General features: G+C 42.9%; 1 protein-coding gene and 2 pseudogenes across 2 annotated transcripts in view; 2 read left to right on the plus strand and 1 right to left on the minus strand.

The window, feature by feature from the left end:
- Positions 1-25856, plus strand: part of IL1RAPL2 (interleukin 1 receptor accessory protein like 2) — a 1679520-nt gene that overhangs the window by 839416 nt on the left and 814248 nt on the right. The gene's annotated exons all lie outside the window — the stretch shown is intronic.
- On the minus strand, positions 21237-21355 carry LOC134950172 (5S ribosomal RNA; annotated as a pseudogene).
- Positions 22467-22585, plus strand: LOC134950265 (5S ribosomal RNA; annotated as a pseudogene).

The raw sequence follows: 25856 nt of genomic DNA on the forward strand, positions 1-25856 counted from the left end.
ATACACCAGGGCTCATTTATCTTATTAAGTACGGGACTTTGACCTAGGTGTGGCTAATTATATTCTGGCAACTACCTGAACTGCACAAACTAGCAGAAGCAAGTTGTCAGAAGAAACATTTGTTGCTATTATAAAGTTACATTGTATTTAAAATCAGCAGCCTGAAAAAGAAATAGGGCTGAAAGAAATATCCTATTACTGTATATATAGGTTTTTACTGAGTACGGTTTAACACCAAGAATATTGTGATGCTAAAAAAACAGATATTAAGTATTTGAGTGTTTTTAGTGTGTTTTATTTTTAATTTTACACTTATCTGATGTGAATAAATTACTGAGAAATTATTATTGGCTATGTTTTGAATAAGCAATGTGGGAAAAATCTCTTTTATTTACTACCATCGGTTACTCCTAAATTATTCCTTCCTAGTGCTAACCCAGGTGACCCAGACAGGGGTTGTGACCAGCCCGTGGTGCAGTTAAGCCCACATTCTCTTGCGGGGATCCCTGGTGAATACCACCTATGGGGTAAAACTCTGTGCCCCTGTCTTGGGTCTTAGTAAACTACCTGGGGCAAAATTTACTAAAGTTCAGTTTTGGTGATTCAAGGGATTTGGGATTCTGTTTGAATTTGATTTCCATTCGATTTGGGTTGAACAGATTTTCTAAAGACCAAATCGAATGTCAAATTGATTCTATTGCCAGATTGAACTTGCATCCAATAGAAATCAAACTTCTAAAAGAAAAACTATGTTTTCCCGGGATCCGGTCTCTAGGTCGACAAGACTTAGGTTGACAATGTCTAGGTGAACCACTATTGGTCAACAGAAAGTAGGTTGACATGGTTTCTAGGTTGACAGGGACTTTAGGTCGACATGTACTAGGTCCACATGACAAAAGATCGACATGAGTTTAAAAAATATGTATTTCATTTTTTTAACTTTTTCATACTTTACGATCCACGTGGACTACAGTTGGGAATGGTCTGACACTGACAGACAATATCTGTCGTACATTACCACAGCCTGTCACCTTGCCCGACTCATAGTGAGCAAAGCGAGCCATGCGATGGGATATGGTGCACAAATTGGGGTTTATGGTCACTCTATGAGGAAAACAACACCAAAAAAAGTAAAAAAAACTCATGTTGACCTTTTCTCATGTCGACCTAATACATGTCGACCTAGAGTCCCCGTCGACCTAGAAACCATGTCAACCTACTTACTGTTTACCAATAGTGGACCACTGTTGACCTAAGTCTAGTCTATCTAACATACCACAGCCTGTTTTCCCATAGAAAAACTGGAAATCCCCTCAGTTACTGTGGTTCAATTTGAAATGGACCTCCAAATCGAGCCTCAGATCGAACCTCAAATCTCCAAATGTTTAGAATGATTCTAGACATTTGATTTTGTCTTCTAACCCCATTCTAAAGACAGGAAAATTATAGTGATGGCTTTTTAAGAGGTGGCACTCGATATACTGGCTGTCGGGATCCTGGCACTCAGCATACCGGCACCGGGATCCCAACAACTGTTCTCCCCCTCAGGGTGTCCACAACACCCCTGGAGGGAGAATAAATAGCATGGCTTGCATAGTGTGCCACCGTGCCCGCAGCATGGCGAGTGCAGCGAGCCCACAAGGGGATCTTTTGCGCTCTTCCCGCTGACAGCATTAGCCGGCTGTCGGGATCCTGGCATCGGTATGCTGGGTGCCGGGATCCCGACAGCTGGCCACTTGTAGTACACCCCTTTTTAAGTACCAAAAAACACATACAGTAGGGCAGTGTGAAAGTAGCAAAAATGGATGCCCAAGACAATGGTATGATGTACACCACCTGTCTGAAAAAACATTGAGTACTACCAGCAGCTTCATTAGTTGAGTAGAGCACATATTTAGGAAAAAAAAAATGGAAAAGATAGCACCAGAGCACAATATTTGCAAATTTACAGTAAATTATGATGACATTAGCAAAAATACAAGAGTGAAGTAAGTGCCTATCCATAGTCTACCCACGATGCTTACATCCTCACCAACTCATCCCTGTCTGTCTAAAATCTTGTTGGACAAATTGCAGAGGGATGGTTGTGTAAGATAGTAGTATGTGTTAATTTTCAAAAAAAATAAAAATTAGAGGCACATATAGCCACCCAATCCTTAGCAGAATGCATCTTTGTTTGATTCCAAGAATATTTTATACAAGTTGCATATTTTTTAAGCAATATTTGCAAAAATCGTCTTTTTGCTCAAGTGCTCTTTCATAATCGCGCAAAAATGTATAAAAATAAGCACTAGAAAATGTAAATGTATAAAACAATGTAATGTTAATTAGTGAGCATGTGATAGATACATTTGGACCAATAGGAAGCAATGAGGGTGTTCTATTCGATTTTACATTCTATTTGGCTGGGGATTTCAATGGGGATTTGAGGTTCGATTTATAGATTCAGTTCTAAAACCCTTCTAAACATCAAATTCGATTTTAAAATGTTAAAAATCGAATGCAAAATCGATTGTTAGTGAATAAGGTCAAATTCAAAAAGTTTAGAAAGACCAAATAGAATCGATTTAAATAGATTTGGAAGAGTCATAAAGCTGCTTCTGAAACCCAGCACCACACAGCCCTACCACCAAGAACAAGATCCATCCACATCAAATCCTGACACATATGTCAGTAAATGGACTATTTCACATATGATTGTAACCATAAAGGTTCACTTGATAGAATTGTTTTCACTTTTGACCATCCTTAATTTACAATAGTCCCTCTCTAGACGTTTCACCCATCTTAACCTTTGGCCTCGATAACAGGAGTCCCTTTGAAAGGTGTAGCCTCAAAATCTGATATATATATATATATATATATATATATATACATGCCTGACAGTGATGTGGAACAGCAGAGTGTGGAATCCAGTCCAGGAATTCAGTTTGCTCAAGTCTGAGCAACAACAAGCATAAACAGCCTGCTGTTAAAATGGTATCAGACATAGAGATGGGGCTACTGTCCAGGTGATAGGCCAGGGGGGTGGCTACAGTTTAGGGGCCCTGGATCAATGGTCTCTGGAGAATGTACACTCTGTATGCTAAGATCTGCTGTGAACTATTCTGTAACCTGTAAATGCTTATGTTCAGTTGTGAATTGCCTACCTGTAAAAGATCTGTGGAGAATAAACCTGCTGTGTAGAACTCTTACCCAGTGTATGAGATCCTTGTCACAATATGTATAATATTTTACTAAAGTATTATTATTATGATTGTGAAAAACAAGTCATGTGACTTGTGCACGGTCCCACCTAATGAAGGCATGACCGCAGAAACGGAATGCGGTTAAGATCCCGGCTTTCGGAATCCTGGCTGTCGAAATACCGAAGTCGGAATCCCAACATCCGTCAAATTCCCGATATCGGAATCCTGACTGGGTCAGGATACCAATACCGGAACTCCATCAGCCGGAATCCCGACCAATGTAAGTATAGCTTCCGACCTTGGTTAGTGCCAGGGGAGGGGGGGTTTGATGTAGCCAACACCAGGGGGTTAGGGTTAGGCTGTGGGGGATGGGAAGTTAGGGGGTTAGGCTGTGGACAGGGGGGGTTAGGGTTTGGCACCACCAGGGGGAGGTTAGGTTTAGGCACCACAGAGGTAAGTTAGGGTTAATCTGCAGGAAGGGAGGGTTAGGGTTAGGGGACAGGGGTTAGCATAGTAAAATCACCCCTGTCGGGATTTCATATTTCAGGATGCCGGCGTCGGTATTTTGAATGCCGGCATCCTGTCTGGTGGTCATACATACCGCACCCGCAGAAACACCCTCCCTCCCACCTCTCGGTATAACTATACTACAGTAAATAATAGTAATACTGTCATTAGAATGAAATATGTTGGTCCTACCTAAGCCATACATGCTAATCTAACTGCTTTATTTAAACTATATTGAAATCTCATAGGACTTTTTCCTTTCTGTTGATTTTTCTCTTAACCTCTGAATCTGTGCACTTTATATAATGTTATTCTTTATATAAACTCTGTGCCACAGCTGTGGTAGATTGAGCAGATATGAGCGAGTAATTCCCTGTAAGTAGTGCTTAGCACATAATCAGGAGGTGATTGTGCCTCTTGCTCGGATGTTATTATATGTTGAATAAGCATGTGTTTTGTAACGTACTTATCGGACAACTGATGCTTGCAATCGCCTTTAAGTCAAGCATATAAAAACACACAAATTAAAGAGCGCTTTCATTTTAGAATACAAATCTTTCCATTTTAATCATATGAAAATAAGGACTAGCACATTTTATAAATAATAATCCTACTTTTCTTATGTAAGCCTTCACCCTTGTAGCTGCAACATAAGCTCAGATTTAAAACAGCAATTTTAACCAGACATAGCAGAGTCAGTCACAGATCAATCTTTCGGAAAGCTTTGACAAACACATGGAAAATCCATTTGATTTTTATATCTCAGAGTGAACCCAGCATGCCCTTCCTTTGTACAACAGGAATATTCTCACTGAAATCACTATTACAGGAAAGGAACAATCCATTTCATGATTACTGGTATTTTATTTTCACTATAAAATGTTACATAAAACAAAGCATTTTGGTGATTTATATCTGATAGAAAATACACTGATTTTTCTAGTGACCACTAAATAATACAGAGAGCATTCTAGTGACCTACATCATACCTCCCAACTGTCCGGATTTTCACAGGACAGTCCCGTTTGTTTGTGGACTGTCCTTCTGTCCCACCTGCAGGTCACAGTGTACCGCCATGGGGTGCAGTTGGGAGGCTCCCTGTCACTCATTGAGTCACTGCTGCAGCGGTGAATAGACTCTGCGCGCATGCATCTATTCATAGGAGGCAGAGAGGCTTGGGGCATGTCCAGCAATTCACAGCGCTGGGCTTGCCCCCATAGTGATGAACATGGGGACGTGGCTCCTGATGGCAGCATCCCCACATAGCCACACCCTAAATCCTGAGGTCATGCCTCCTTTTCATCCGTGGGCGTGTCTTCATCACTCAGAAGAGTAAGAAGGTCCTGGCTTGGACCTTGAGAATGTTGGGCGGTATACTACATACAATAGAGATAATTATGTTGAGCTCAATACAATACATTGTGCTTTCTAGGGGAAGCAGTTGGCTTCCCGACACATGGGATCTCAGCGGTCAATATACCAATGCCGGGATCCCGAGGGAGGACGCAATGCTGGCGTCAACATGCAGACGCCGCTCGGGATGCTGGCATCACATTACTGACAGCCGGCATCCCGGATGCCCTCACAGCAGGACACGCTGGGTTCCTGCCGCGGGGAGGGAGGAGGTGTTAGGTTTAGGAGGAAGGAGGGAGGTTAGCATTAGGGATCAGGGACGGGAAGGTTTAGGTTAGGGACCGGAGAAGGAGGTTTAGGTACTAAGATGAGGAGGATAGGGTTGGGCGTTAAGCGGGGAGCGTTAGGTTTAGGCAGCAGGGAAAGGAGGGTTAGGCACATAGCGGGGAGGGTTAGAGTTAGGCACGACCAGGGAGGATTAGGGTTAGGCACCCCCAAGTGAGGGTTAGGGTAGGAAAAAGGTGAGGGTTAGGGGGTCTCAATGGGGGGCTTTCGGGATTCTGATGGACGGAATACCACTGTAGGTATACTGACAGCCAGCATCCCGTCCATCTGCAAATCATACTGCTCCCCTTTCTAGTGACAGATTGGCAATACAGATGGACAGCAGTCCAATGACCAATATACAATAATAGCAATACAGCATTATAGGGACCAGTTGCGAACTTTACCTATGGGCTGCAGGACTGCAGCCGCCCCCCAGGTAAAACTGACCACCCAACTCCCTGTCAGTGAGCCAGGTGCAGTCTATGACTGCACTGACCTCACTGTGACTGGCAGTAATACAAGGCAGTATTATTGAGATGTGTTTCCTTCCTCTGGAACTGCCAGACTGGGCTGTGATTACCAGACCGCTATAGAAAGCCACTCCTTGCCATTGGCACAGCCCAATCCAACCCAGATATTATGTGCTGCAGCTGATGCAGTCCATAGAAGCCAGGGGTTTGCGCATGCGCAGTCACACCACGGCATCTGAGTATGTGCCAGATCCATTGTGCCGGTGCCGAATCCCGGGGCTAGTGGCTAGCTGTCTCCTCTCCTCTCTACAGCAGCCCTCCTACTAAACATAGGAGCCACTGCGGATAGAGTCCCAGGCTCTTTGCAGAATTTCAGTGTAAGTAGGGTCCCTTTTTCTCCCCTGTCCACCCCATAACGCCATTCTTTCTCCCATATTTGTCTCATCCCCCTATCTGTTTCTCTGCTCATACTCTGTCACCATCTTTGTGTTAGTCTCTCTGTCTCCAACATGTATGTATGTATGTATGTATGTATGTATGTATATATGTATGTATGTACCTATCTATCGCTCTGCACATGTAGCTGAGTCTTTGTTTCCACCACATAACCAAACCCATTTTTACTGATTATCATATTATCATGTGGAGTAGATTCTGCATTGGAGATTAGTCGAAGTTTCACTCAATTTGCTAGTTAGTTAGAAGGTATTCCCCTTCTACACACAGCAGAGGAACGTGCTTCCATGGCATCCAGCAATAAAATAGTGGTTTATTTCTGGCTTAGAAAGGCATGTTGGCATTCAGGGGCAGATATTAACCTGGAGATGTATTAACCTGGTGATAAAGGCACTAGCCAATCAACTCCAATATGTAAATTACCAGTTAGGATCTGATTGGCTGGTGCCTTTATCATCTTTCACATATTACTGGTTTATCACTTCCTTACGCCTTCTCCAGGTTAATACATCTGCCCCTCAGTATGATGCAGTCAGGTTCCCATTGTTATGCATCTAACCCCTCAGTGACTCATATGCACATATACTTCTATAGTGTAAGCCATGATCTGTCTAAGTACTCAAGGAGGCGGCATATCTACATGTCATCAGGCTATTGTCAGGCAGCATCGGTTTCCCTGCAGAGCAGCGGGGAATGGGAGATACCTCCACAACTGCCTGCCCAGTGGGGTTAATGCAATCCTTATCAGGAAGGCAGAACACAGCCCTCAAATCAAGACATTTGGGAGGTGTACATTATACACAAATGACGTAAAAAATACCCAAATGACGTACGTATACTTCACAAATATGTGGCATATTTAAAGTATTCAAGACAGTATTTTATTGCATGAAATGTACATCTGTAAATGGAATATAGTTTTAGAAATGAGTATTTTCCCGTGGCTCTCCATACAGTCACTCTGTGCTCAGAAACAAAACAATACACTCATTATGGGTTTGACAGTTTCACTTTTTGTGGGCGTCAGATTGCCTTAGTTCTTGTAATTACATAGAACAGGACATATTTCCTTCTTAGTTGAATTTGCTTCCCTTTTCCTTACCAAATTTGTTAATTATATAGTTTCTTGCAGCACAGAAAATGATAATGAGATTTTTTTTTTATCCTTCTAGTTTTAGACAAAATGGGCAGATGTATAAATTCACACAATTTTGATACACTGTCAGATCCATTAAAATGCCATTTCTCCTTTGGTTTCTTCTGTCTTTTACAATTATTAAAAAGAAACACCTGCTCGGCAATATGTTGTAAGTCATGTTGGCAGTCATTAAATCACAGAGCACTTAGAAATACTGAGCACTTGTCATATTCCTCAAGTAAACAGTGTTAGCGTGTTATGTCCAACTCATTTGGAAGGAGATAAGCTCATTGGCATTCTGTGCCACTTATACCAATCAATTGCTCCATCAAACCAAGCCAGAGCTTGCTGATTGAAGTCAAAGTTCTAATATTAAAGTAGCCATATTTGGGCCAATTTCCCAGTGTTCCTTTGGATCTTTTATTGCCATATCATTTGAAATATTGGAAATGTTTCACCTATTTATCGTTTTCTTGGAATAGACTGTATGCAGTTTACTTTTTTGAAGGTCAATAATCAGTACTTGCGGAAGATTTTTATATATGATTGTGTGTCATAATATTTTCTTCTTTTCAATGTTTTCAAGTCTTTTGGAATACAAACAAATACAGTTTGAGTATCCCTTATCCAAAACACAAAATCCCACAATTTCGGGTCCTGAACTGAGATAATGAATAAATATTTTATATATATATATATATATATATACACACACTGCTCAAAAAAATAAAGGGAACACTAAAAACAACACATCCTAGATCTGAATGAATGAACTATCCTTATTAAATACGTTGTTCTTTACATAGTTGAATGTGCTGACAACAAAATCACACAAAAATTATCAAGGGGAATCAAATTTATTAACCCATGGAGGTCTGGATTTGGAGTCACACTCAAAATTAAAGTTGAAAAACACACTACAGGCTGATCCAACTTTGATGTAATGTCCTTAAAACAAGTCAAAATGAGGCTCAGTAGTGTGTGTGTCCTCCACGTGCCTGTATGACCTCCCTACAATGCCTGGGCATGCTCCTGATGAGGTGGCGGGTGGTCTCCTGAGGGATCTCCTCCCAGACCTGGACTAAAGCATCCGCCAACTCCTGGACAGTCTGTGGTGCAACTCCTGGACAGTGGTGGATGGAGCGAGACATGATGTCCCAGATGTGCTCAATTGGATTCAGGTCTGGGGAACGGGCGGGCCAGTCCATAGCATCAATGCCTTCGTCTTGCAGGAACTGCTGACACACTCCAGCCACATGAGGTCTAGCATTGTCTTGCATTAGGAGGAACCCAGGGCCAACCGCACCAGCATATGGTCTCACAAGGGGTCTGAGGATCTCATCTCGGTATCTAATGGTAGTCAGGCTACCTCTGGCGAGCACATGGAGGGCTGTGCGGCCCCCCAAAGAAATGCCACCCCACACTATTACTGACCCACTGCCAAACCGGTCACACTGGAGGATGTTACAGGCAGCAGAACGTTCTCCTTGGCGTCTCCAGACTCTGTCACGTCTGTCACATGTGCTCAGTGAGAACCTGCTTTCATCTGTGAAGAGCACAGGGCGCCAGTGGCGAATTTGCCAATCTTGGTGTTCTCTGGCAAATGCCAAACGTCCTGCACGGTGTTGGGCTGTAAGCACAACCCCCACCTGTGGACGTCGGGCCCTCATACCACCCTCATGGAGTCTGTTTATGATCATTTGAGTAGACACATGCACATTTGTGGCTTGCTGGAGGTCATTTTGCAGGGCTCTGGCAGTGCTCCTCCTGTTCCTCCTTGCACAAAGGCGGAGGTAGCGGTCCTGCTGCTGTGTTGTTGCCCTCCTACGGCCTCCTCCACATCTTCTGATGTACTGGCCTGTCTTCTGGTAGCGCCTCCATGCTCTGGACACTACGCTGACAGACACAGCAAACCTTCTTGCCACAGCTCGCATTGATGTGCCATCCTGGATGAGCTGCACTACCTGAGCCAGCTTTCAAAAGTGACCAAAACATCAGCCAGAAAGCATAGGAGCTGAGAAGTGGTCTGTGGTCACCACCTGCAGAACAACTCCTTTATTGGGGGTGTCTTGCTAATTGCCTATAATTTCCACCTGTTGTCTATTCCTTTGCACAACAGCATGTGAAATTGATTGTCAATCAGTGTTGCTTCCTAAGTGGACAGTTTGATTTCACAGAAGTGTGATTGACTTGGAGTTACATTGTGTTGTTTAAGTGTTCCCTTTATTTTTTTGAGCAGTGTGTGTATATATATATATATATATATATATATATATATATATATATAAAACTCCTTTTGGTCTGGCACTCCCCTTAACGGATGATATCAACTGCACCGGTGCCTTCATAAAAATTGTAGATATACTCCTAAGGATGCGGCACTCTGGTTCACCTTAAAAACAAGGACGGGTGTGGACTCCCATGTGGATATCAACGTTTCAATATTTATTTTTATTGTCATCAGGATAAAAGATAAACAAACAACATCATACCTTTATGGAGAACCATCACCACGTGAATGCTCACCCGCCCCGTTGCCGCGCTGAAGCATGACATCACAGACACTCATCCCATGCGTCCAGTCACAGTGTACAATCACCATAGCAACAAGCCGACCTTAGAAACAATAAAGCATAAACAAAATTCAAATACTACTGTCTATAGTCAGACCATATTCGGAGTACTGACAGAATAGAAACATAAATAGATCTAACATATCAACCTATTATCGTAATGCTGCATAGGCTAGATTTTTATTTAACATTAAGATGGTGAATCCATTGCGCCTCGCAGCGCAATTATTGTAAGGACCTATTACCACCTCTAATGCTGACCGGGACCGTATCAATCATACGGTATCGGAGACTATTAAGGGGATGTTTAAAAAGTGCAAAATGCTGGGCAACGGGCTGATTACTCGTACCAGATGCAATGGCTGCCCGTATAGCTGCTCTGTGATTACCCATGCATTCTTTAAATTTGCTCTCGGTCTTGACGATATACAACAGACCACATGGGCACAAAATTTGATATATGACAAACGTAGAGTTACATGTAAAATTATGTCTAATGGAAAAAAAATTCCCGAGTGGGGATGAAAAAAGACGTCTCCCGTGAGGAGAAACTGACATGTGGTACAGGTGCATTTAAAGCACCCCACACGAGTGTTAGATAAAAAAGTGGTCTTTCTATTAGTGCGCACCGTAGTTAAAGTCTTCACTAATGAATCTTTCAAGTTTCTACCCCTCGAAAAACTGGGCATCAGCTCATAGTCTTTTAAATGTAATTTGTCATCACTCTGAATGATGGGCCATAATTTTTTTGCTTTATTCATGATGGTCGCCGACATATCATTATATCGGCTCACCCAAGGGAGTCTGTTCTTAATACCCTTAGAGTCTGTACTATCCCCTCTACTTAGTAGTTTTGTATGGTCAAGTTCTAGAACTTTATCCTTACACTCCAGTAATAGATTAAGTTTATAGCCCCGCTCAGAAAATTTTTCGATCATCACATCTAATTGCTCCTCCGCAATCTGTCTATCATCATTGATCCTAACCATTCTGACCATTTGAGAATATGGCAAACTGTTTATCAACGATTTAGGATGGCAACTTTGCGGTTTTAGTAACATATTCCTGTCAGTTTCCTTTGTGAAGAGTTTGGTGTGCAAACGTTTATCTTTAGGGCCCTACACACTGGCCGAATTTTTGAAAGATATGAACGATCTCGTTCATAAATGAACGAGAACTCTTTCATATCTTTCAGTGTGGAGACTCCAGCGATGAACGATGCGCGGCCCCGCGCTCGTTCATCGCTGGTCTCCCGTCGGCTGTGCATGCAGGCCAATATGGACGATCTCATCCATATTTGCCTGCACTTCAATGCAGCCGCGTGACGGGGGGAGTGAAGAAACTTCACTCCCCCCGTCACTGCCCCCCCGCCGCCGGGTCGCTCGTCGGCCGTATCCGCCGTCGGGCAGCTCGGCGGCGGGTCGGCCAGTGAGTAGGGCCCTTTTGATAGATACAGTACATTAACATCACGGCTATGACTATATGTAAATTTAATCGGATTTTCTGAATTATTATGTAAGTCAGTAGCCTCCGTTAAAATCTGCACATCCCCTTTCCACTAAAGAAATAGATCGTCTATGTACCTGACGAACATGACGATATTTGAAGAAATATTTTCATCTAAAAAAAATACCAGTTGTTCAATTAAGAACATGACAGCATTTGCATATGACGGGGCCATCGAGTTCCCCATCGCACACCCTTTAGTTTGCAAATAAAACCGGTTATCATATAAAAAGAAATTATTGTGCAAAATAAGGTGGAACATTTGTAAAATCAATTCAATCACCTCATTAGAATAATCACTTTTAGTCTGCAAGAATGTTTTAAGAGATTGTAATCCCAAAGTATGCGGGATAGCTGTGTAGAGACTAATAACGTCTATTCCTACCAAACAGCAATCATCAGGAATCTCTGTAAAAGTGTTTAACCAGGTAAGAAAAGAAGTGGTATCAAGTAAGAAAGCTGTTTCCAGTTGTATCAGATGGCTGTAGATCTGACTGAGCCTCACATTATAACACCCATATTTTTAGATGCTAATAACTTTTAATTAGTGCAACCAAACTACAGGAAATTGCAATGCGGAGAGATTTTGGAAAAAGTGTGTTTTAGGGATTGTTTTTCAAGGGAATCTGTTCAACAAATTTAAAATAGAGGGAGATTTTTGTTGTTGTTGTAACTTTCGCTACCTAAAATTAAGGACTGTCAGAAATTTTATCCATGAAACTAAAAGGGAGATTTATGTAAGATTGGAGAGAGATAAAGTAGCAACAAATCAGCTTCTCACTGTCATTTTACATGCTGTGTTTGAAAAATGACAGGAGCTAATTGGATGGTCAGTGGGGTAACAAGACATGTTGGTTCCCTATGCCAAAAAGAGTATTCCACCACCCCTCCATATCATGTGATGAAAATAAAGGGGCGTGACTTCATGGGGAAGGGGCATGACCACAGTACCGATTCACATTACACTGCACAGTAGTGTCCATTGTTCACATTAGAAGAACAGCAAAAATACAGCACTCATCCCTTTATGTGGTGTAATGTTTGGGAAAAATCAGTCCTAGCGGTAATGTAGCAAAAATTATTTACTGATCATAAACAAATATTCACATGTAAATATCATATAGTGTTGAAAAATGCAGTAATGCAAACAAGATGTTGTGGATTTGCATTAACATAGGGGGTCATTCCACCCTGATCGCACGCCAGTTATTTTTTGCAGCGCTGCGATCAGATAGTTGCCGCCTATAGGGGAGTGTTTTTTCGCTTTGCAAGTGTGCGATCGCATGTGTAGCTGAGCACTACAAAAAAGTTTTGTGCAGTTTCTGAGTAGCTCAGAACTTACTCAGCCGCTGCGATCACTTCAGCCTGTCAAGGCCCAGAATTTACATCAGACACCCGCCCTGCAAACGCTTGGACACATCTGCGTTTTTCCAGCCACTCCCAGAAAACGGTCAGTTGACACCCACAAATGTCCTCTTCCGGTCAATCACCTTGCGATCGTCTGTGCGAATGGATTCTTCGTAAAACCCATCACTCAGCAACGATCCGCTTTCTACCCGTACGGCACGACTGCGCATTGCGGTGCATATGCATGCGCAGTTCTGATCTGATCACAGTGCAGCGAAAAATCCTAGCGTGCGATCAGGTCGGAATGACCCCCTTAGTTCGGTACCATAAAGTTCCATGCTGAAAAGTCAGTGTCCAAATGTCTGTGCTGTGGCAGAAGATAGGGTATATTAATCAGTCTTGGAGACAGGGTAGGTGGACGTGGCAGGGGGTGGTGTCCCGGACGTGGCAGGGGGTGGTGTCTTACTGGTACCTTGGTCCTTACAATGTGGGTGTAAAGATGTAGCCTTGCTCATCTTTGCTGTGATGCGGCATGCTGCAGCACGGATTGGTGCATGGAATGCCTGCCTGCTACTATTCGCAATTAACTAATAGTTACAGCCATTTGCGCTGTGCATGTTGCATCACAGCAAGATGAGCATGGCTACATCTGTATGTTACACAGCCCAGTTGGAGACAGATGTGGAGGGACTAGGAGTCCTTGCTGTCAGTGTGCTGGTTGGGGCACTTTCGTGGGGTGTCAATCCTGTCCTGCTCTGATTGGTTATTTAGTGGTCCTGTCTGGGTTTTCTTCCCTTGTGCCGGGGTGTACTGTACCTCCCCCTGATGGCTGATTGCGGGGGCAGTGTAGCCCGACCAGCTCAGGAGGAAAAAATGCATTCAGCGGGAGGCTGTAAGCACATTACACAGGGGGGTAAATTTACTAAGATTCGTGTTTTCCTGTTTGAGGTCAAAGTTCAATCATGAATGACATCGAAAGTGTAAATATGCAACTTTTTGAATTTATTACGACTAATTTACTAAGCTGCCGTATTCTGCATTTTCGGGTTTTCCGATGTCGATGTCATTCGTTTTTTTTGGCAGTGTTTTACGTGAGTGACTTGTAAAACACTGACGACTTTAATACAATGAATCTCGGCCGGATCTGAGAGATCCGTGCTGGGCTTCATTGAGCACTTTGTTAAAAAAATAAAATAAAGTTTAAATGTAAAAAAAAAATTGCGTGGGGTCCCCCCTCCTAAGGCAAACCAGCCTCGAGCTCTTTGAGCCGATCCTGGTTGCAGAAATATGGGAAAAAATGGACAGGGGTTCCCTCATATTTAAGCAACCAGCATCGGGCTCTGCGCCTGGTCCTGGTTCCAAAAATACGGGGGACAAAAAGAGTAGGGGTCCCCCGTATTTTTGAAACCAGCACCGGGCTCCACTAGCTGGACAGATAATGCCACAGCCGGGGGTCACTTTTATACAGTGCCTTGCGGCCGTGGCATCAAATATCCAACTAGTCACCCCTGGCCGGGGTACCCTGGGGGAGTGGGGACCCCTTCAATCAAGGGGTCCCCCCCCAGCCACCCAAGGGCCAGGGGTGAAGCCCGAGGCTGTCCCCCCCATCCAATGGGCTGCGGATGGGGGGCTGATAGCCTTTGTGATAAGTGTTTGATATTGTTTTTAGTAGCAGTACTACAAGGCCCAGCAAGCCTCCCCCGCAAGCTGGTACTTGGAGAACTACAAGTACCAGCATGCGGCGGAAAAATGGGCCCGCTGGTACCTGTAGTACTACTACTAAAAAAATACCCCAATAAAGACATTACACACACACCTTGAAAGTATAACTTTAATACATCCATCCACACCTCCATATACACATACTTACCTTATGTTCCCACGCAGGTCGGTCCTCTTCTCCAGTAGAATCCATGGTGTACCTGTAGAAAAAATTATACTCACATAATCCATGGTTGAAGGCTCCTCAGTAAATCCTTTTGTAATCCACGTACTTGAAAAAATAAAAAAACGGATACCCGACCACGAACTGAAAGGGGACCCATGTTTTCACATGGGCCCCCTTTCCCCGAATGCCAGAAACCCACTCTGACTGATGTCTAAGTGGGTTTCTTCAGCCAATCAGGGAGCGCCACGTTGTAGCACCCTCCTGATCGGCTGTGTGCTCCTGTACTGTATGACAGGCGGCACACGGCAGTGTTACAATGTAGCGCCTATGCGCTCCATTGTAACCAATGGTGGGAACTGTCAGGTCAGCGGTTGACCGAAAGTGACCTCACCGCTGACCTGAAAGTTCCCACCATTGGTTACAATGGAGCGCATAGGCGCTACATTGTAACACTGCCGTGTGCCGCCTGTCATACAGTACAGGAGCACACAACCGATCAGGAGGGTGCTACAACGTGGCGCTCCCTGATTGGCTGAAGAAACCCACTTAGACATCAGTCAGAGTGGGTTTCTGGCATTCGGGGAAAAGGGGCCCATGTGAAAACATGGGTCCCCTTTCAGTTCGTGGTCGGGTATCCGTTTTTTTATTTTTTCAAGTACGTGGATTACAAAAGGATTTACCGAGGAGCCTTCAACCATGGATTATGTGAGTATAATTTTTTCTACAGGTACACCATGGATTCTACTGGAGAAGAGGACCGACCTGCGTGGGAACATAAGGTAAGTATGTGTATATGGAGGTGTGGATGGATGTATTAAAGTTATACTTTCAAGGTGTTGTGTAATGTCTTTATTGGGGTATTTTTTTAGTAGTAGTACTACAGGTACCAGCGGGCCCATTTTTCCGCCGCATGCTGGTACTTGTGGTTCTCCAAGTACCAGCTTGCGGGGGAGGCTTGCTGGGCCTTGTAGTACTGCTACTAAAAACAATATCAAACACTTATCACAAAGGCTATCAGCCCCCCATCCACAGCCCATTGGATGGGGGGGACAGCCTCGGGCTTCACCCCTGGCCCTTGGGTGGCTGGGGGGGGGATCCCTTGATTGAAGGGGTCCCCACTCCCCCAGGGTACCCCGGCCAGGGGTGACTAGTTGGATATTTGATGCCACGGCCGCAAGGCACTGTATAAAAGTGACCCCCGGCTGTGGCATTATCTGTCCAGCTAGTGGAGCCCGGTGCTGGTTTCAAAAATACGGGGGACCCCTACTCTTTTTGTCCCCCGTATTTTTGGAACCAGGACCAGGCGCAGAGCCCAATGCTGGTTGCTTAAATATGGGGGAACCCCTGTCCATTTTTTCCCATATTTCTGCAACCAGGATCGGCTCAAAGAGCCCGAGTCTGGTTTGCCTTAGGAGGGGGGACCCCACGCATTTTTTTTTCAGAAAATTTATAACATTTCCCCCCCCTTCCCACTGAAAAACATGCACGGATCTCATGGATCCGTGCATGCCTATACAAACACGGGATAAAAAAGCAGGTCTGTTTTTTTTAAGCACTTTTTCACGATTTGTATTTTATCACTGCAGTGTTTGGCTATTGTCGTCAGTGTTTGTGTTTTGCACTTTTTAGTAAATTCCCGATTTCTAGCAAATTGCAGGCGTATTTGACCGATGGTGTATTGATTCGTGATTTTTTCCTAGGACTTCCAAAATATTACGAATGCCCTCATCACTGCCGTGATTTTTGCTTAGTAAATTACCGAGATGACACTTTGATGAAAAAACGGTATCTCGGTCAAAATCGGGACCTTAGTAAATATACCCCAGGGAATGCATACAACATATAAATCCAGGCACAGCCCGGTGGCGTAGCTAGGTATTTATCAGGAGATGCTGCAATGCACTCTCAGTCAGTTGCTGGAGGTCTGGACTGGCATCATTTACAGTAAGTCACAGACGTGCCCTGCCTGTAACCCAGTGACGTGCTGGGGGGGGGGGGGGGGGGGAGGCAGGTGAGGCAGAGCCTTTCCTGTCATACTAACATTTGTGCCAGAGTTTTGACTGTATAAAGCATATGAAAAATACAAAGGATATGTTTGAAATATCTTCTTTCAATTATTTTAAGACTTTTTATAGCCAAAACTGTGGAGTAAAAAGTCTATGGCAGTTGAGGCAGTGGCTCACCTGGCTAACTTTTCCGCACATCTCTGATCAAAACTCACCAAATTTCCAGGAGTTTATACTGCTGCACCTGTGTATAATGGCCAGATGTACGCTTTGGCTCATATATTGCATGTAAATCTGGCTCTGGTGCTAGCCAGTGCCTCTTGAGATATTTATCTCACCGCACGTCCCTGCGGAGTGTAACCTTAGAAAGGCAGTCAGTGGCATAACTCCTAGAGACAAAGGAGATATCCAGACCTGATCGCAGCAGCAAATTTGTTCTGTAATGGGCAAAACCATATGCACTGCATGGGGGGAAGGGGGAGGCGGGGGGGGGGGGGGGGGGGCAGATATAACATGTGCAGAGAGAGTTAGATTTTGGATGGGTCATATTGTTTCTGTGCAGGGTAAATGCTGGCTGTTTTACATTTACACTGCAATTTAGATATCAGTTTGAACACAACTCACGCAAATCTATCTCCCTCTGCACATGTTATATCTGCCCCACCTGCACTGCACATGGTTTGCCCGTTGGAGAACACATTTGCTACTGCGATCAGGTCTGAATTAGGCCCAAAGTGTGGACAATAAGTTGCAGCTTTGCAGCTGTGCAGTGTATGAGGACAGAAAGGAAAGCAGAAGTTGATATAAAGAAAATGCACTAATTAGTATAATAAAACTTTTAAGGGGGGGGGGGATAAAATTGTGAGAGATAATGTACCAACCAATCTGCTCCTGTCCTTTTTTTTTTAAACACAGCCTGTAGAATGTAAGGCAGAAGCTGCCAGCCTGGTACTTTATCTCGCACAATTTTATCTCTCTCTGAGCCTTAATAAAACCCCTCCTCAGGGCTCTATTATCATTTGCAGCCAGCACCTGAAAATAAAGATTCCTTATCGCTACAATTAGCTGCAATAAGGAATCTTTATTCTCCCAGATGTACTATTGGCAAGTCGCTGGGACGTCAGCAGGGCTGCCATCAAGGGAGCACCCTGGGTACACTTGTCCCAGGCCCGGCTCTCACAAAGAGTGGAGGGCTAGGGCCGCTCATACCGCCGGCAGCTATTGTCGTCCCTGCCTGTTCTCCAAGTGACGCTTGGATGCGGGCTACCGCCCGCGCAGCAGTTTTTACAGGACAGTAATCCCCCCAACTCGGTTGCCGCTCTCCTGTACATAAAGTTTATTGTACAGCGTGGCGTGACGCTCGACGTCACGCCATGCCAGTGAAGAGGAGAGAAGCTGCTGCCTGCCTGACTGAAGAGCAGAGGAGTGCCCTGGGACACGGACTGCGGCGTGACAGACGTGGTAGAGAAGTGGAGGCTGGAGCTAGCCCGCAGGACTGAGAATGGAGCAGAGGAGTGGGACATGGAACACGTGACGGATGGACGAATGTACAGAAGACACAGCAAGACCAGGTTTGGTACATTGCAATGCATCAAACTTGTGCTGTGTTACCACATATTGTATTATTTATTATTGTTATATATATAGCGCACATATATCCCGCAGCGCTTTACAGAGAATATTTGCCCATTCACATCAGTCCCTGCCCCAGTGGAGCTTACAATCTAGATTATCTACCACATGTACACACAGACACATTCACTAGGGATGATTTTTTTTTTTTTTTGATAGCCAATTAACCTACCAGTAGATTTTTGTATTGTGGGAGAAAACCGGAGAACCCGGAGGAAACTCACGCAAGTACAGGGAGAATATACAAACTCCACACAGTTAGGGCCATGGTAGGATATGCCGTTCATAGTCCACCATACCTAGCCCCCAAGGGGATTATTATCATGCTAATTGCAATAACTGCAGGCATCACACATGGGGTGAGATGTGCAGTCTCTCTGTGACAATACATTGATATTAAACAGTCTCTGCAGGGTGGCACCTCATTGGAAAAGCTTTGTTACAGTATAATTGATAGCTAGATCACAATAGCAGGTGACAAAAAAATCATGTAACACACACCATCGTAGTAGTGCCTCTTACACATAATGCCTGCCATAGGAGTGCCACTTATACACATAATGCCCACATTAGTAGTGCCACTTATAGAAATACACAGCACTGCTCCAGCACACACACACACCGGGTTACAATGCAATGCTCCAGAACATATATACACACACACACATGGTTACACTACACTGCGTAGGGGGCATAGGTTAAACTTCATAGGGTTACAGACATAGGTGGTAACACATACTGCACAGAGGGAGTAATCAGGAGGTAGGGGGCAATCCGGTGGGAGGGGGGCCAATAAGCTCCTTCATAACACTTCAACTCACCTGCAACTGGCAATCATAGAGGAAGCAGCAGCCTTACACAACGGCAGCAACCTCCCTTCTTAGTCCGCAGCAGCATGTTATCCTGTCTGAGATGGATTCGTCGGAGCACAGGCAGACTATAGGAAACCGTTTCACCACAGGCGATGGTCACTCCCATGCCCGGAGCTGCAGAGTGGGATCAGACTCTGTCTGCGGGGTGTACCAAGATGCCAGCACAGCAGAGCAAGGATGGTGTTCTCTATGCCGGCCTTGGTTACAGACTCAGTTGCCATGTGTGTGGGGGGATGCCATGGGCTGCCTGATCACTGTGGCCAGCAGCGGTGATCAGGACATGGGGGGGAGGGGGGAAGCCGTGGATGCCGGGGGACTGGGGACTGGGATCGCTTAGACAAATCTCCTAAATGACAGAAATCCACCAGTTGTTAGCAGGTACCTTAACTGCTACAAACTGCTACTCAGTGGCTTAGTTCTTATTATTTTACCTGTATTGGTTCTCTATGATTGTGTTCGGGCCATAGGCCTGTACAATTTAGGGTTCCGCAGTGACATGCGCTGTTGCACGATTATGTGTTGACAGCAGATCTCTCTATGTGACATTAATATTAAACAGCATTGCCTTTATTTATCAATGAGTGATAAATGTCACTGTGAGTGATAAATTGCACCAGCCAATCAGCTCCTAACTTCCATGTCTCAGGCTGGGTTTAAAAAATGACAGGAGCAGATTTGCTGGTGCAATTTATCACTCACAGTGAAATGTATCACTCATTGATAAATAAGGGCACAAGACTGCTAGTGTAACTTAACTACTTCTGATGTCTGTTATCCCCTGTCAGGGTGGACAACCTTAGCTATCTTGACATTTTTTCATCCTCTGGGGCTTCGGGCTTTCAAATCAGAGTGGAAGCTCCCTGTTCTTTGTCAGTGCAACAGCTCTCACAAACAGCTGCATTCTGGGGGTCATTCCGAGTTGTTCGCTCGTTGCCGATTTTCGCAATGCTGCGATTTGTTGCTAAATGCGCATGGTACGCAGAGCGCATGCGCTAAGTTATTTTACACAAAACTTAGTAGATTTGCTGGTGTTCGTGCGGCGCTTTTCAGTCGCACTGGTGATCGGTGAATGATTGACAGGAAAGGGGCGTTTCTGGGTGGTAACTGAGCGTTTTCCGGAAGTGTGCTAAAAAATGCAGGCGTGTCAGGGAAAAACGCGGGAGTGTCTGGAGAAACAGGGGAGTGGCTGGCCGAACGCAGGGCGTGTTTGTGACGTCAAACCAGGAACTAAACAGACTGAGCTGATCGCTATCTAGGAGTAGGTCTGGAGCTACTCAGAAACTGAATAGAAAAGAGAGAAAAGAAAGACTCTGTGTTGGGGCACACTTTGAAATTTGTAAATTTATTAAAAATTAATTTTTAATTTAGTTCCGCATAAAAAAAGGAAGGTTTGATACAGAAAAATGTTGAAATACACAAAATATACATGTATTGGTGACAATCTTCACAGAAAATGTGTTCAAATGTATAGAATATGTAAATAAATAAAGTAATTGATAAATTCCACACAGGGAAAGTAGAATCTGATTCAAAAATAACAAAAATCAGGATAGGCCTGATAACAAATTAAGAGCACCTATGGTGAAAAATATATGGAAAACAAATATATATGCCTGGTTGATCAAGATACTGGGCACAAATGGATGAAAATGAAATGCAATTACAATTGTTGTGACAATAGATTATTAGAAATTCATTAGCCTAATTGATCAAAAAACAGGGCATAGGTAAATATAATTATAAATATAATTCACAAATGAAATGATAAATAGTAGGTGGTAATCCCCTGGTCAAAGCTATGTTTGCTACCGAAAATATCCTTGTAATGATTTGGTGCCACACAGCATTCATATGAAAACAAAACCAAGATTGCCAAAAATAATGGTGATCTAAGGTTATCCAAGAAATAGGTACAGACTTTGAAATTTCGGAAGTTGCTCTAACACTTCTGCTGTTTGTGATCAGAGGTTAAATCTTTACTGCACCTGATATTCCCAAGTGGTCACCCAACTGGGTACTAATCAGGCTTATCAACGCTTAGCTTCCAAGATTGGATGAGGTTGGGCGTTTCCGCTGAAATATGGCAGTAATTGAAACACTATGACACAAATGAGTGAGTGTAATAGAGGATGAGCAACAAGAGTACTTCTGCTGTCCAGTTAATAGTGCAGATTCTCTGTTACTACAGGCATTGCAGAGAGTGGTCTCGCATCTGGATGAGAGGGTACATAGTTATAGGTGAGATAGGTAGAGGATAGGGAGGGGACCCCACCTTCTGCTGTCCACTGTCTTATATATTATAGCGGACAGTGGATGAGAGAGGTAGGTTAGGCTCACCTATTGAAAATAAAGGTTTGAAGACAGTATGATGTACTCAAAAAAATCAATTTATAACAGGCTACTTTGCTGAGCCAAAGGACCAGTATAGAGAAAATTACGAGAAAAAGAGCCTAAATTAGGTTACATAATAATAGTTATGAAATAACTAGGTAACGAAATAGCCATTGATATAGTGCTGGTAAGTAATATGCACAGATTACAAATAAGTAGGCTTAGAAACAAGTTATACGAAATACTGCTATGCACATATAAATGCTAAAAGACATAAGCATTTTATATGATAAAGAAAAAGATGGTCTATGGCAATCTAAGAAAAAATCTAAGGATCACTTTAGCAAACAAAGAGAAAAAAATATAATAATTAAATGATAGTAATGCGGAAAGTCCCAGTGGACACATACAATACCAGGGGATACCAGGGAGTGATCTGAACTACAAAAGGTTCAGCATCACTGAGCACAGACGGCCGTTTCACCAGGGTGGCTTGTTCAGTAACCTAATTTAGGCTCTTTTTCTCTTAATTTTCTCTATACTGGTCCTTTGGCTCAGTAAAGTAGCCTGTTATAAATTGATTTTTTTGAGTACATCATACTGTCTTCAAACCTTTATTTTCAATAGGTGAGCCTAACCTACCTCTCTCATCCACTGTCCGCTATAATATATAAGACAGTGGACAGCAGAAGGTGGGGTCCCCTCCCTATGCTCTACCTATCTCACCTATAACTCTGTACCCTCTCATCCAGATGCGAGACCAATCTCTGCAATGCCTGTAGTAACAGAGAATCTGCGCTATTAACTGGACAGCAGAAGTACTCTTGTTGCTCATCCTCTATTACACTCACTCATTTGTGTCATAGTGTTTCAATTACTGCCATATTTCAGCGGAAACGCCCAACCTCATCCAATCTTGGAAGCTAAGCGTTGATAAGCCTGATTAGTACCCAGTTGGGTGACCACTTGGGAATATCAGGTGCAGTTAAGATTTAACCTCTGATCACAAACAGCAGAAGTGTTAGAGCAACTTCTGAAATTTCAAAGCCTGTACCTATTTCTTGGATACCCTTAGATCACCATTATTTTTGGCAACCTTGGTTTTGTTTTCATATGAATGCCATGTGGCACCAAATCGTTACAAGGATATTTTCGGTAGCAAACATATCTTCGACCAGGGGATTGCCACCTACTATTTATCATTTCATTTGAGAATTATATTTATAATTATATTTACCTATGCCCTGTTTTTTGATCAATTAGGCTAATGAATTTCTAATAATCTATTGTCACTACAATTGTAATTGCATTTCATTTTCATCCATTTGTGCCCAGTATCTTGATCAACCAGGCATATATTTGTTTTCCATATATTTTTCACCATAGGTGCTCTTAATTTGTTATCAGGCCTATCCTGATTTTTGTTATTTTTGAATCAGATTCTTCTTTCCCTGTGTGGAATTTATCAATTACTTTATTTATTTACATATTCTATACATTTGAACACATTTTCTGTGAAGATTGTCACCAATACATGTATATTTTGTGTATTTGAACATTTTTCTGTATCAAACCTTCCTTTTTTTATGCGGAACTAAATTAAAAGTTAAGTTTTAATAAATTTACAAATTTCAAAGTGTGCCCCAACACAGAGTCTTTCTATTCTCTCTTTTCTATTCAATTTATTACTGACTCTGGGAGCACCACCAACCTATAATAATTATCAGGTACCTTTTTCAAGGATCTTTATGCTCAGTATTGTTGGTTAGTCTAACAGTTATCTACAAGTTTTGTACAAACCCATGTCCATTGTTATAATAACTTTCCTGTGCGGAACCAAACCAAACCTCTCTGTTAGCTACTCAGAAACTGCAAGAAAATATTTAGTAGCAATTCTGCTAATCTTTCGTTCGCTATTCTGCTAAGCAAAAATACACTCCCAGAGGGCAGCGGCCTAGCGTTTGCAATGCTGCTAAAAGCAGCTAGCGAGCGAACAACTCAGAATGACCCCCTCTGTCTTATACAGCAATGTCTCCGTTCCTGCACATCTTCTCCAAAGAAGTACTCCTTTAAGCTCTGTTTGATTTCTTGAGTGTTTCATCTTCATACTTCGATGTTTTTTATAGTCCACCTGTGGTTGTTGCCATTTCATCTGGGACCAGTTGTTTTACCTGGCCAATGGAGGCACATTCCCTTTTCTCCCAGCGGCTCTTTTCCTCCTCTTTTATGTGTTTTTAGATGGGAGTACAGTCTTGGTCTTCGACTAGGTTGCTCGTGCAATGATAGCATCCCATCATTTTCCATTCCGCTCTTGACCTGGGTTTCAGTACTTCCTGAACTGATAGATTTCGTTCAGGTTGGGCTAGAATATCTAGTCTTGTTGGTTCTACTCGACGATCCAGACAGTCTGGTCTTGGTGTGCGGTAGGTGTCAAATTGGTACTCTGTCCTGTTTCTATCCCTTCCTCATTGGTCAAGCTGAAATTCGCACACTTCTGGAGGTGGGCCCTTGCTACTTTCTAGCCATGACAGGGTCTGTTCTGTGATTGTCTGCCTGCATGGACCTACAGTACATTGTTCTCTCAGTCAGTATCATTGCTAGTTGTATTGTCTGGACTCTGCTACTTCTGGACATTTAGTGGGGTCGTAGTGGGCTACTAGTGTGGTGCCTCAACTTCCCATTTTTTTTCAGTGATGCTTTTTGGTCCATGTTCCTTGCCCTATTCTCAAGCAAGTTGGAGACTTCCCTGTCTGCTGGTCTAGGTGACCACTGTCTCCAACTTTGTGTTCACTGTCCAATATGATGACAGGGTTTTGCCTTGTACATTGCCTTCCCACCCATTTGTTGAGCTTTGGGATGTCCCCGTTGTCAATGTCTCCAGTGTCCCCTAGTGGATGAAGGAGAAAACAGGATTTTGGTACTCACAGATAAATCTGTTTCTCCGATTCCATAGGGGACACTGGACCCCCTCCCAGCGCTGTTCTTCGGCCATATTCTCGGGTCATTACTGTGGCTTGTTGATGATCACCTGCATCCTGATTGTAGCAGTTTTTTTTCTTATTATTCAGTTTTACATTTTTGCTTTGTTGGTTCCTCCTGTTGTCTCTGCTCTGTTCTCTATGCTCTCCGTCTCCTCTTGGCTTGGTTTATCTAAACTGGAGTTGGGAGGAGTATAGAAGGGGAGGAGCCAGCTACACTTTTTAAAAGAATTAAAGTGCCAGGCTCCTCACTCACTCATCTATACCCCATTTTCAATGTCTCCAGTGTCCCGTATGGAATCGGAGAAACGGATTTATCGGTGAGTACCAAAATCCTATTTTTTGTTTTAGCTACCAGATCCAAAGTGTAGAATACTTGATTCCTTTCTAGCCAATAAGCAATCTGATTGGGTGAACAAGTCCATATTTTAAACTTGGTGGTTCGACATAATATAATATAAATGAAATAATAGGTCATTGATCCAGTCGTTCAAGAAGAAAGCTAAAGCAAAATCAGTAATGCAGTGTATCATATCAAAGTAATTTCTGCTACATGATAAACCTCACCAGGGATGTGGCTTTAAGTGGTCTTCACAATGCAAAAATTTTCCATGTTTTCAGTATAAATTTTAATGGAAAAATGTATCTATAATTTTATTAGATATTTAAGAATCAACTATTGCATTATTACATTTGATATGACAATGTATGTGTTAATATAGATTGTTTATTCTAGAATCAGTAACAAAAAGACATAAATAAAATAAATATTTAAAGCATTGACTTCTGTCAAATTAATGGCATTTCCCAGAAGGCACATCCAAATAGAAAAAAAATAAAAATAATTACATTTTACTGTATGTTTCACTGATATTATTTATAATGCTTAATGTGTTAAGTAGAAAATGCCATATTGCACTTATGAGCCTAATAAGAGTGAAATTGAATCTCATCACTTGCACGTCATGCACTGAATGCCTAAGCATGGAACTATTTGTCTGCATAAATAATACAAAAAAAAATCAATGTATTTGGACAGTTCTACACATACTGTATCATTAGAAATCTTACTTGCTGTACTGTAATTTGACATGAAGTTTTTGCAGATGCACAACCTTATGTGTCATGCAGTATGTTTCACACTACACAAAAATAACATCTACTGTACAATACTGATTAGTTTTTTGCTTAGCATACATTCTGTTACTGTATGTTACAAAATACTCTAATTTGGAGATTTCTCAAATATGAATATAGGTTGATTCACTTTGCCAGCTGGGAATT

Source organism: Pseudophryne corroboree, chromosome 8, assembly GCF_028390025.1.
Source record: "Pseudophryne corroboree isolate aPseCor3 chromosome 8, aPseCor3.hap2, whole genome shotgun sequence".
NCBI classification, from domain to species: Eukaryota; Metazoa; Chordata; class Amphibia; order Anura; family Myobatrachidae; genus Pseudophryne; species Pseudophryne corroboree.